The sequence below is a fragment of the Ceratotherium simum genome, chromosome 32 (genome assembly GCF_057802395.1).
Source record: "Ceratotherium simum simum isolate JZ-2026a chromosome 32, ASM5780239v1, whole genome shotgun sequence".
In the NCBI taxonomy this organism is placed as follows: Eukaryota; Metazoa; Chordata; class Mammalia; order Perissodactyla; family Rhinocerotidae; genus Ceratotherium; species Ceratotherium simum.
Window position 1 is genome coordinate 1,095,818 of NC_141931.1, and position 14,094 is coordinate 1,109,911.

A 14,094-nucleotide genomic window follows, 5' to 3' on the forward strand; every position below is an offset into this window, starting at 1 on the left:
ATAGAAATGGAATGAAATTATCAAAGAAATAATACAAGAAAATTTCCAGAACTAAAGGATACAATATCCAGATTAAAAGAGCTAACCAACTGTCCAGCACAGCAGAAAAAAAAGGTGCATATTATAATGACAGATCTGAAACCAAAAATGGAGCTTCCTAAAAGTTTCTAGATACAAGCAATAGGCTACATTCAAAGAAAAAGAATCCGAATTCTTGATAGAATGTTGGAGTAAGGCCTAAAATATTATGGAGAAAGTAAATTTTAACCTAGATACCTGTGACCAAATTATCAAGTCCATTGTGAAAGCAGAATAAAGATATACGCAGATATTCAAGGACTCAAACATTTAACTTCCACGACCTCTTCCGTACATTGCTACTAGAGATGACAAAGACAAGAAATCTCAACATAGGATTTTCAAGAGCAAGTTCAAGGCTGATGGTGGTACAAAGGGCTGAATAACAACTAGTCTAAATGGAAGCATGAAGGTGGAGGGTCCCAGGAATATTATTGTGAATATTATAATGTAGACTTTGAGTGTGAATGCAACTCCAGAGAACGCAGCCAGAAATTTCCTGCAATAATTCATATGGCACATCAGAAACCCAGAACTGCTCTGAAGAAGGCATTCCCACTAAAAGTGGTCTTTATTATACAGCAACCTCGAAGATTCTGAGCTGAGACATTATCTGCCTGACCAGTCACATGCCATCCGTAACCTAGAACACTTCCGGGCCACAAAGAATGAGGGAGATCCACACGTATTGATATGGAACAATCTCCAGATATATTGGCAAGTGAGAAAAAGCAAGGCATAGGACTTCCTTTCAGAATGCCAACATTTATGTCACAAAAGTGAAAAGGCACATTTAGAAATATGCCTGGGTCCACAGAGAATCTCTCTGAAAAAAATGCAAGAAACAGAGTAGTTTTCTCTGAGGAGAGGGCCCAGGGTCTGGAAGACAGGAGCAGAAGAAAGACTTAGTTTCATTGAATTTTTAACCACGCACATGAATTATCTAATCAAAAATAGATTAATTAGTACCTGCCCTATTTAAACAGAGTGCAAGAGGCTGAGAGGGATATAATCTTAGAGATTCCTATCATAAGTCCTCCGAGTTTTTTAAATTTCTCTTATACCTCAGAATTATCTACAAAACTCCATCTATTTTATCCAAATAATTTTCCATTTAGTCATAAGAAATTTGGTTTACAGAAATATTTATACATGTAAAGAACTTAAAAGTACAGCTTTTAACCTCATCACTTGCATATTATATTTAATCAATCTCCACTAATATTACCTTAATTTAGAGATACATCTTTTTATTCATATTTGGTTGCCAAAATTTATTCATTCATTATTTTTCAAAACATTTACATGAGTTAGTTTATCACTATGTATGTCAGAGAACAGAAAATAAGATATTGGACAATAAATCAATTTCCTGTTAAAATGAAGTCAGGACAATGAAATACATAATTGGAATCTAAAGATTTAGTTTTCTGTCAGCACCATTAAAATGCATAGCCTTAAAAATGAGCCAAACTTTCCAAATACCAGGCTCCGGCAAATACTCATTAAGCATCTACTGCACAGAACTCAGTGTAGGAAGCACGTGAGGAAAACGTTTGAAGTGTGGTTCCTCCCTCCGTAGGAAAGACGTCTATTGGGAGATATGAGACGTGTGTACCCACGGAAATAATTATGTGGAATCGAGCTCCATGTGGTTAGCGTCAAGTGAAGAATATGGTCAAAGCATGTAAAGACAACTACAATCTATTCTGGCTACAATCTATTCTGGCTGGAGTGCTTAGAAAAGCTTTTGTTGAGGAGATAAGATTTAAGCCAATATTAAAGAGTAGATACATTTTTTATAAAGCAGATGATCCAAGTATCCAATATAGTCCAAATAGGAAGTAGTTTACACAAGTTTATCTTGCCCATGTTATTTCACCCATCATAAAGGCCAGATTAGATCAATCACCATCATTCACCAAATTATATCAATCACCATAAATCATCATTTTGTAGCAAGGAATTGCTAAGGCAGCGCTTCCCTTCCCCTGCACTCATCACTCTTCCCTTTCCCTGCTCTCACTCCCTTTCCTATTCTTCTCTCTATCCTCTCACCCCACCCACCAAATAAATGAATCAACTGCAAAGTTGTCAAAAAAAGAAAGAACAGCAAAAATATTCAAGGATGCTATCCTTGCACATTCTATTACAAGTTTTTTCATGGATACGGATACGGTTAAAAGTGCGACTGCATGTTCTATGGGACTTGCACATTTCATTATAGCGATAGGTTGTTTGTTTTATGCTGAATTTTACACAGTGATGGCAGCTTGGGTTCTTGCAAGTCCACCATGGAGAAAAGGACCTGGAGAAAGGGCCCTTCTTTCACTTGCCTGCAAAATGTTGTTTCAAGAACTCTCTGCTTCATTTAGGGACCTGCTCTAACACATTCCATATCAGCCTCCCATGCCCCCAAAGTAGGCCCAACATAGACGCATGTAGATGTCATTTGTTGAACTTACTGTGGCTTCCAGCCCAAGGGGCTGATGGAGAGAAAGCCTTAGTGATGTCAGGGGTGCTGGGGTGCCAGACAGGACATCACAAATCCGTCAACCCTTCCAAAAATGTTTTTGTTCTCTCCTTACTGTAGTACAACTATTGTTGTAGTCCTGCATCCTGCTTTCCCAGAGCAAATGTTCTTTTTTGTGTGTGTGTGAGGAAGATCAGCCCTGAGCTAACATCTGTGCTAATCCTCCTCTTTTTGCTGAGGAAGACCAGCTCTGAGCTAACATCTATCACCAATCCTCCTCCTTTTTTTTCCCCCAAAGCCCCAGTAGATAATTGCATGTCATAGTTGCACATCCTTCTAGTTGCTGTATGTGGGACACCGCCTCAGCGTGGCTGGAGAAGCGGTGCGATGATGCGCGCCCGGGATCCGAACCCTAACCGCCAGTAGCAGAGCGTGCTCACTTAACCACTAAGCCACGTGGCTGGCCCCGCAAGTGTTCTTTAAACAGATTCATTTTAAATCCAGCTGCCTATTTCGAGGACCATTTCCCAAGACATGGGCAGCTGTGCCACATCAAGCCTCATGGCATTTCTGCACCCAACCCAGTCACATCAATTCACCATCAGACACCCATTATTCATGTGTTGATAGAGCTTTCTAGAGAGGCACATGTTCCCTTGTTGAAGGGAAGTTTTCACTCCAGAAACTTCCTGGTGGTCTTTTATCCTGTCTTTGCTTATGTATCTAACGTGCCTTTGGCTAATGCTGAAGATGTCTTGTCCAGAATTTCATCTGCTACTTGTGATGGTTCTCAAACTAACAGTCTTTTGGTTGTTTCAACATTACAGCCACTTTACTGACACCTGGCAGGAGGGGTGATGGTGGGGAAATGCTGGGATTCTGCCCTGCCAATCACCCCTTTTATGGTAAAATTCCCAAAGAAGCACTCTCTCAAGGAACTCTAACCAATAAAGGAGACTGAAGTGCTCCTTTATTACTATCTGGGCCTCTCTGCTGACCCAGGCTAGACCACTCAGCTTGGGCTCAGACTCCAAGCAGGCCCTTTCCTTTCTCCTCCAAATCCCAACCCTACAATCAGAAAGTAACGGACCACAGCTACAAACAGCATTCTCAAATGCCCAAGCCCACACTGGAGAAGCGAGAGCAAGTTGGATGTGCAAGGAGGGGCCTAGTGACCCCCAACAAAGAGAAGGGGGCACACGGGTCCTTGCCCTTTTAAGCGTGGTGACCTTGTCTACTTTTAAAGTAGCCAACCAGGGTACTAGAATGTGACCAATTAATTGGTGACCCCTACAGTTGGGAAAGGAGACTGGGAGGGAGGCGGAGACCCAGAACTTTCCTTTCCCGTGTGTGACCTTACAATACTTGGTATGATGTGTGACTAATTTCTCCCCAAGAAATCACGCTTCTTGAGGGCAGGAGCCAACAACTGTTCGTTGAATTTCTTCAAATCCTGTCTCTGGGAGCACCAACAGACGCCTGGCCATGAAATCAAACATTTATGAGTCAGATTTTTTTATCTAGTTTTTGGTCTAGTTGATGCCACTCTGATGACACCCAAAGGCCCCCTGATCTCATCGTCCACTTCTTTTGTCCAGCTTTCTCTTAGTACATCCTGCTGCAGTTGCAGGACCCTCTGGCAGTTTTGCCAGGATGGTCTGGAGCTGAAGGAGACTCCCTGAATGCAAGTTGGTACACGACCACTGTCTTCTCCAGGCTCCTGCTGATGCGCGGAGCCTGGTGGGTCTGCAGAGCCATAAATCCTCTGGCGCACATGGGACCCAGCGCTGGGAATCTCCTGTTGCCTTCAAGAAACAGAGGCATACAAGGACACTTTAATGGGCCAACAATTTCAGAGATTCTTGAGTTTAAAAATTGCAACAATGGGGGCGGCCCAGTGGTAGCCGTAAAGTGCACGCACTCTGCTGCAGAAGCCCGGGGTTCGCAGGTTTGAACCCCGGGCGCGCACCGACGCACTGCTTGTCAAGCCATGCTGTGGTGGCGTCCCATGTAAAGTTGAGGAAGATGGGCAGGGATGTTAGCCCAGGGCCAATCTTCCTCAGCAATAAGAGGAGGATTGGCAGTGGATGTTAGCTCAGGGCTAATCTTCCTCACACACACACAAAAAAAATTGCAACAATAAAAATAGATTGAGACAAGGAAGCAACCATCAATCTGTCCAAAATGATCACAAGCCTAAATCTATTTAGCAACTGTGGAGAGATGGCTCATTTGTGGGGCAGAGACCTGCGTTCCAGTCCTGACTCATCCACTAATTAGCTATTTCATCTCAGGCAACTGGGTCCACTTGGGCCTCCATTTCCTCATCTGTAAATGAGGAGGTACAAAGTCTAAGGTCACTTTCAACCCATAAATTTACTAATTTTGGAAACGCTCAAGACTTTTAGCTACAAGTATGATAAAATAATTTACTTTGTGCAATTCAGTATTTTTAAATGTGAACTGATCTTTAAAGTGAGTAGCCTCTTCCATCATCTTACTGACATAAAGTTAAAAACATTCAAAGTCTACACAGGGCAATTTTATACGAATAATTTTAATTTAGTTTCTTTTCTTTCTTTTCCTTTTTAGAAATAAGAAAAACAAGTGATGGGAAACACTGGTAATGTGATACTAAGATTAATGCCAATAACAACATTATGATTCTGACCGTAACCTTAAGTCACCCACAAGCCACGTAAGCTGCTCGTGAGGGAACATAAGAAGCATTACACGTTTCACTCGATGATAGAAATTCACAAAAATTGTACACATATTAACTTCTGCATTTCTACCACTGGCAAGGTTATTTCAGATATTTAATTTACTGTATTAATTTGGAGGAAGTTGCATTTGACAATATACTTGTGCAACGTGTATTTGGGGAGGTTAGTTTGGGTAAGAAGGGAAAACAGACTTTCTAAGTGTTACACCAACAGAGAATAGTTATTATACTTTCTCCTAAAGAATTATAAATTAACAGGTTGAATCCACAACAAAAGTATTCAGCGTCTGTCTAAAACAGATTTAAAGAAAAACTGCTTAGTCCACCCTTAAAACCTCTCCTAGCGTATCTTCCAGTGGCGAGTGAGGTCCTGCGGGGGATCACCAGCCTTCACTTGGAGCCTCTTTCCTGGCTGCCTTCCTCTGCCAGAGCCAGTGCCTTTGACGTCTCTGACATATTTCCCTCATTGCTGCAGGGGGAAGTCATGAGATGCCACCCAGAGAGGCTCAGGGAAGTGCAACGTGACAGCAGGGGAGCACACGCTGAAACACAGGCCCAGAAAGGCAGCAAGCTGTGCAGGAGTGGAGGAGTTGAGCAACTTCGCTTTTTAGTGGCGCGCATGCCACAACTTAGAGGTGCTGACTCGATTAGGAATTAAACTGTTCTCTCCACTGCTCCGCTCCTGCAGGCCACAGCAATGGTGGAGGATTATTTTGAAAATTTACTTCAGCAGCAAACTCCAGGGAAGGAAAATAAGTAGGAGAGAGTGGCAGCATCTGAAGTCTGCACAATCAGTAAGGAAAGAGGGAGGAAGAGGCTGGGTGGGTGTCAGGAAATGCACAGTTAAAGAGCATGGAAGTAGACCAGGAACTGTTCCATCTCTGATTCGATTTCAGGACAAACAACCAAAAAGTAAGAAGGAAATTAGAGATTTTGGTGAGGTGGGCCATAGGAAATGGCTGGGGACCCTTCTCAAATAAGACCTACAGGACAGTCACACCTGTGACCCAAATGTCTCTTGAGATCTTCAATTATAAGAAACCAAAGGCATGTACATATACACAGAACTCAAATTTTAAAACTACGTAAAGCATAGTATAATGGGAAAAACAAGAGCTTTTGGCATTAAGACAGGCCTGAGTTCAGATCTGTCCTCCAAACTTTTGCAAACCCAAGAAAGTCTCCTTAGCTCTCTGGGCCTCTGTTTCCTTTTCATAACACGATGGTCATGATTCCTGCGTTTCATGTCTAATGGGCATTGGAAGATAATGCACATTCAGGGCTTAGAGTCAGCTCTCGGTGAAGACCAGTGACTTATTTTATTGCTACAATCACCAGAGGACTGTGAAGGCTTAGGAAGGATGGCAGCATTGGCCTCAGCAGAAGCTCTGTGGTCACATGAGCTAGGCTTTCAAATTTAAAGGATGTCACCAGGAGCCTGGCAGACATCCAAACCATTCCCAAGGCCAATAGGTCTGGCAAACTCTCTCCCCTCTCACCCATTCACAATGTTGTTTTGCCCTCTTCCTGACAACCCACAACCCTATATCAGTTTCCTGGAAGGTGAGTCATGATAACATGAGCGCACAGAGAAAGGAGCACATGACAGGAATTATGTAAACTACACTTCCTTCTCCCGAACAGATGAGGAGTGGGAGTGGTGTGGACCTGTTCACACTGCCCGCTCGTGCTCAGCATCACCGAGATCTGCGGAGGCCGGGGGTGCTGAGCACGGGGATCTGGCCCCGCCCTGGCCTCATTCACCCACTGACCCGCCAAGCCTCTGGAGCGGGACCATGCCTGCGGGGGTTATTCTTGTGGGGACCCCATTGTTTTTCTGTCAAGCCAGGGCCTGCTGTTCTGAGGCTTTCTCCTGCTTATCTCTCTCTGGTCTCTCAGGGCTCTAGTCTCTGTCGACGTGTGTGTGAAACTTGCCGTAATGGGAATCAGAGTCAGCGTCAGGCTGACTGACAAGCCTTCCTGAAAAGCTGCCAACCTGGCGGGCTTTGATAACAGAATAGGAGGCTGGAGACAGAGCCTGAGAGCCAGGCTCAGGCCCCTCCACCAAGATGGGCCTCTGTCCAGTTGACACCAATCTGAGAACAGTGTCCATTCAGCCACGGTCATTCACTTCCAAATAATCATTCCCACGCCCTCGGCAGAGTCCCCAAGCGCCAGCCCTGCAGGGCACCTTCCAGAGGCCGAGGGCCCCCACCCTGGGCTGAAAGCCCCCAGCCACTGGCTGTGCTTCCTGCCACCCTCCTCCTGAGGCGGGACTTCAGGGGGAGCAAGCCAGGGAGGAGAACTGTACTGTCCCCCAGTGCCCTTGGCTGGCCAACAGACAACCATCTGCTTTCACAGGAAGGTTTTGTCACAATAGCCCACAGCCTGCCCAGCCCCTTCACAGAAGGGACTTTCGATGGCCATCTCTTGCTGCTGTGGCAACTCTCCACTTTTAGGGGGTTCGCTCCACCTTCCCCTGCACTGCCATCCCCAGACTGAAGGTCTTCCCTAGAGGACCTTTCCGGATCTGCCCTCCCTCAAGGCTCTCACATCCCTGCCCATCGCCTGCCCTGCCAGACAGTGTGCTCCTAATGCCGAGGTCTGAGCTATTTTCTTCTCTGAATCTTTGCACCCAGCGTCGTTCCTGAATTAAAACTTAAAATTCATCACACATCTAATATGTAGCTGACATTTTACACATGTAAAGCATTTAATCCTCACAATGATCATTTAAGTATTATCGTCACTGTTTTACAACTTGGGGAGACCCAGAGCAGTTAAGTAATTTGTGTAAGAGGTGCCAGTAACCTGTGACTGATTTCAGGGTGGAATGTTCCAATTAGCACCTACAATTACACACAGTAGGCACTCAATAAATGGCTGATAAATTAATAAATAGATGCATAAATGTGTTTAAATGTTATCTACCTACCGCACTGCATTTCATTTAATATAAATTTTCCTAATTTTAGAGAAAAATGCAAAGAGAATGGAATTGCTCAGATATGGTTACATAACGACTTTGTGTGTGTGTGTGTGTGTGTGTGTGAGGAAGGTTGGCCCTGAGCTAACATCATGCCAATCTTCCTCTTTTTGCGTGAGGAAGACTGACCCTAAGCTAACATCTGTGCGAATCTTTCCTCTATTTTGTACGTAGGATGCCGCCACAGCATGGCTTGATGAGCCGTGCGTAGGTCCGAGCCCAGGATCCGGGCCTGGGAACCCGGGCCGCTGAAGCAAAGCACGTCAAACTCAACCACCACACCCCCGGGCAGGCCCCATAATGACTTTTTAATAATGTCAAATACGAATGTTTTTCTTAAGACAATGCTGATGAATAATTCCCTTTCTCACAGAGGAACAAATAAGGGGGAACAATTGTCCATCGAAGCAGGAAAAAATTTCTCTGCTATCAGAGTGCTCAGTTACTGGAAAGAGATATTGGCATCTCCATCTCCAGAGATTTTCACAGAAGAGAATGGAAAAACCAGCTGTCCTGGATGGATTAGCCACGCAGCAGGCCTTGGTGTCCACTGGGCTTCCACGTTGTTCTGATAGCTCCTTCAAGAGTTGTTGTTCAAAAAAAAAAAAAAAAAAAAAAGGGCCGGCCCTGTGGCTTGGTGGTTAAGTGCGCGCGCTGCGATGCTGGTGGCCCGGGTTCGGATCCCGGGTGCGCATCGAGGCACCACTTCTCTGTCCATCCTGAGGCCGAGTCCCACATACAGCAACTAGAAGGGTGTGCAGCTGCGACATACAACTATCTACTGGGGCTTTGGGGGCAAAAAAATAAATAAAATCTTAAAAAAAAAAAAAAAAAAAAAGAGTTGTTGTTCATCATTCATCATCGGTACCTGAGGCCTGAGGGTGCTCCTTTAGAGACAATGGGGCTTCCTGTAAAAGAGGAATTTTGGAGCTGGAGTTTCACACTTAACCGTAGACAATTCCTAGCTGCCATTATACAGGTTGGTTCTGGACAAAATTAAGATATAGGATTTTGAATTTGTTTTAAAATGTTGGCCTTCTCTTTCCTCACAAGCCTGTTGCTGTGCCCTCCTCTTCTCACTCACCCTTTCTCTCATTCTTTCCTTCAACCAAATTCTTCCCCATAAACACTTTTTGCTGTTTACATGCTTACAGTGCCCATAATACACCACAGTGTCTGCCTTTTAAATGCTACCCTTCCTGAGCCCCTTTGGCCTGTGGTCACCTATGACATCTTTTAGCACAACCAGCCTTATCTGTGACTTAGGATTCCTACCACGGACACGTCTTCTAGGCATTTGACAGTCGGCCCCCGTGTGATGACAGCAACACAAGCAGGCTTACCCCTGCTTTCCACCTCACATGACACACCTACATCCCCGTCACACTCGAGAAAAACGCAACACACACTCTTCCTCTCTATCATAATAATTTCACTTTCAAGGCAATTGTTATTCATTTAATCTTTACTTTTATGAATAGTACCTTACATGAATTCTCGTGTGGACTCAGTAATCAAATTTATAAGAGAATACACAAAGGCTTCGTCAGAAGCTTTTATGCTGAGCTGAGATCACAATTAAGTGCTGACACAGAAGTGAATAGTTTGAGACTGATCTGGTAACAACCGTGCTCCCATTTTGAAGTGAATTTATCTAATGATGAATGGTTACGCTTTTAAAGGAGCAAAGATAAGAGACGCACATGCTGCTGCAATCAGGAGCCACGCTGGCACAAGAGGCCCACTTTCCCTGTTGGTACAATTGTGGCTTTCTGTTACTGATGCTGGATTGACACATTCACTCTCATTGTGTAGGACCTTATTGAAACAGGAATCGGAGTTAGCTGTGAAAAGTCTCACGTCCCCCGCACATTTCTAGGACCCGTTACGATAAATCATGCAAGTATTTCTCTGGCCTCTTGTATCTCTCTGTTCCCGGCCAGGGGCCTCTGTGGCCACAAATGACCTCAGGACTCAGCCACAAGCTGAGCAGACAAGTAGAAACACAGACCCAGAAGCCGGTAGTTGTTAGGCTTAGTGATGATAAATCACTTGTTCTACTGTCCCTGTTATGGCTTTGAATTTGTAACATCTTTATACTGGCAAGTCCCAGCTAGGATAAACTTAATTATTTATAGCTGCTGCTAGATTCAATTTTTATAAGACTTGAGCATACATGTAAGTCTTCTATAGTCAATGAAGAGAATAAGTTAATATCAGGTTGAATATAATGCAAAGAGGCTTTATTACAGGATCGAGAGAAAAGCTTTCTCCATATTTAACCAAAGTCCACTGTCTGCTATCAACTACCGAGTCTCTCAATGTTCATCCTCCCGGTACAGCTACAGAACAGCACGAAACAGAGTGAAAATGAGCATCTGGTAGCATCACTGAGACGAAGCCCATAGACCTACAGCAAAGCAAAGTACAGAATTTTAACTATAGCAAGACTGGGAATACCCTCCTGTGCCACAGTTACTGCCTGAAATGATGAAACCATTCTTTCAAACAAGTTGATCTGCACAGTCCAATGTCTAAATGATGGTTTCTTGCTTTTTGTTCATTTATTACTGTGCTGCAAAACATTGCTATTCAAATCTTTGGCATTGTTTTCAATGGTTATTGAACACTTCTGATTAAACACTCTACCTATCCTACTATTTCTAAAACCAAATTGTTAAAAAGAGTGAGCATCATTTGGTTTAGAAGTTCTACTTTGAAAATGAGAGGGGAAAAATGATGACATACTCACACAGCATCACTGATTCTTGGGAGTCAAATTAGGTAGATATCTAATTCTAAAATGTCATTTAAGTTGCTATCATTTCATTTTATTTGTTTACTATTCACTTTTTTAAATTGTTTACTATCTATTTTACTATTGTGTATTATCTTATTTAAATCGTTTGCTATTTAATAAGTTTACTGTCTCTTCAATCTGTGACTAGACCCAAGACCCGAAAAAAAGATAAACACTCTGGTCATTGATTCATTCACTTTTTCCTTCAACAAATATTCACTATGTGCATCTCCTACATACAGGACACTCTGCTAGACACCGACAGTTCAACAATGAGTCAGGGCTTGTCCTTGCCCCCAGAGGAGGGTGAGACACATAAATAAGCTGAGAAATCATTGTACACATTGTCTTAGAAGCATTGGACAAGGCACCATGAGGGCCCAAAATAGAAAGTAGTTGCTCCATCCAGGATATTAATGGGAGCATCCCACTGGAGGTAACCCACCAGATAGACCCTGATGTATGAGTAGGAGGTCACCGGGCAGACAAGGGTGGGGTAAGTCATTCCAGTGGAAGGAGACACATGAGAACACGCACTGAAGGCTGGAGGTTGGAGCACTCGCTCAGGGGCTGAAAGGTGTGTCCCCTGAAGTGTCAAGTGCCGACAGCGAGGTAGCAAAAGGTGAGGGGAGCAGAGTCAGCCATGCAGGGCATTACATGCTGTGCCAGACATTTGGGCCTTAACTCTGAACATGTAGGGGAGCCTTTGCCACACTGTAAGCAAAGCAGTATGACACTTCCATTTGCGTTCTAGGAAGGAGGGGCTGACAGTAGTGTGCAAGGTCGACTCGAGTAAGCGAGACCAGAGAGGGAGACAGGTGGGATGCATCACAATGACCTGAGTGGGAACTGAAAAGGGCTTAATCCAGGGCCAAAATAGAGGTGATGGCACGAAGGGTGGAACCAAGGGACTCATAATTACTCAACCATGCCAAGAAAGTGTAGCTCCCTTACTTTTTCTATAACTCTTGAGTTACAACCTGGGTGGGAGGGAAAACAAACTTTCTAATTTAAAAAAGCAGTTTCTTATAGTTTAAATATTGTCTTTAAGGTAAATAATCAATTCAAGATTCAACTCGCTATCAGCACTGATGTAGATAGTCTCTTATATAACTCCATCCCTTTGGGTAAATGTCCAGTCTTTTAACGCTCCAAGGTGGCGTCTGGGTGGATGAGAGGGACTTCTTCATGGAGAAGACAGAGGTCTTCAGAGCCATACATTGGCTGCCCCCTCACAGCCTGTGCTGCAGCGTTGCTCATCAGGTCTCATCCTCTGGTTCCATCTGGTTTTTCAAGACATCTTACTGCCTCCTGCCTCTGGAGTCCTGGACAATTGCTTTTTGCAGCAGAAGGAAAGACATGGTATACTGATCCAGATGCAAAAGGTGGGCAGACAAAATGAAGAGACGAGGAAGTTCTCTTCTGATTACCTCTGCTTCCTCAGTTAAACAGGAAGCAAGATCATCAGTTGAGTGAAGAAGGTGTGAGAGGGAAGAGAGGAAGAAGAGTCATGGACAAGGGCCAGGAGGACTGAATGGACCAGAGTCTCACTGCCACACGCACTGATGGCTCCCTGGAGGCTCGTGGTGGTAGATTAGAGTTAGATGGTCAGCCTGGGTGTGTGTTTTCCTCTGGCCACATTGGTGGTCACATTGGTGCAGGCACAGAGTAGGTGGAAATTGGATTTAATCAGTGTTCAGGTTTTGCAAGGTAAGTCTGATTAGGAGGGATGGAAAAGGAACAGAGGGTGATACAAGGGAATGATTACGATGATGAAGCTGGAGTCTAAGGTGTGTACGGAGGGAAGGAAGACATGAAGGGGATGAGGGACAATGAAAGGGTAATAGGACAAATGAGCTGTTGGGTCAAAGTATTGTTGAGGACAGGATAGTAAAGGAAGTGAAAGGAGGATGTGGCCGGAGACTGGGATGCTTGAAATGAAGGTTGTAGAGTTTGTAGTTACTGTAGGGTGTGGCTGTCAAATAACATACTGAGGTGATGCCTAGAATGAGATCTTTGGAGAAGAGGTCAAGGAACTGAGAGACCAGAATCCTGAAAGGATCATGTCCATAGATATTTAAATCTTCAAGAATTAGGTAATAGTTGTGTTGGAAAGACCAATGATGAGCCAGGGGAGCCACATGGGGCTGTAGATGACTGCAACTGTGGTAGGCAGTAGACGCAACATTCAAATCCAGGGGTTCTAGAGAAGAGGAAGGGAGACAGGAGAGAGTCTGGAAGTTGTGATGCAAAGAGGAGCAGGGTGACCAGCGACCCCAACCACAGGCTCAACATTAGGAGGAGTGTGGGGGAGAAAAAGCTGCTTTGTTTGTGTGTGTGAGGAAGACTGGCCCTGAGCTAACATCTTCCTCTTTTTGCTTGAGGAAGATTGTCCCTGAGCTAACATCTGTGCCCATCTTTCTCTATTTTGTATGTGGGATGCCACCACAGCATGGCTTGATGAGTGGTGTGTAGGTCCGCACTTGGGAACTGAACCTGTGAATCTGGGCCACCAAATCGGAGCACGTGAACTTAACCACTACGCCACTGGGGCAGCCCCAGAAAAAGCTGCTTTTTGAAAAGGCATCAGGGAAATGAAGCCTTACCTTCCAAGCTATGATATGAAGCATTAATCCCAAGAAATTTGCTATTTATCTGAGATATTTCTTCCCTCTCCGCAGACTGCCTTCTTCACTATTTGTAAAGATTTTAAAAGGAGTGATGATTCTGAGGCTAAAAGACAAAACGCGTTAAATGTTGGCTTTGTGAAGAAGGGCGTTATCCCAACTCATAGCAAATGAGAGAGTCTGTTACTGCTGAACTCTGCCTACTGCATTCGGCTTCAGAGGCAAGAAATCTAGAGCGACAGATTTGAGCTTGCCATTACCACTCACTTTAGTCTTTGTCTTGAGGAAATATAATAGGCAGCCTGGAACAGTGTACTATTGTTCACATGATGTGAGTGGGAAGATTAAGCTCTTAATTAATCAGGGAATGGGTAATTGATAATTGTAAGTCCCTGAAAGTAGTCA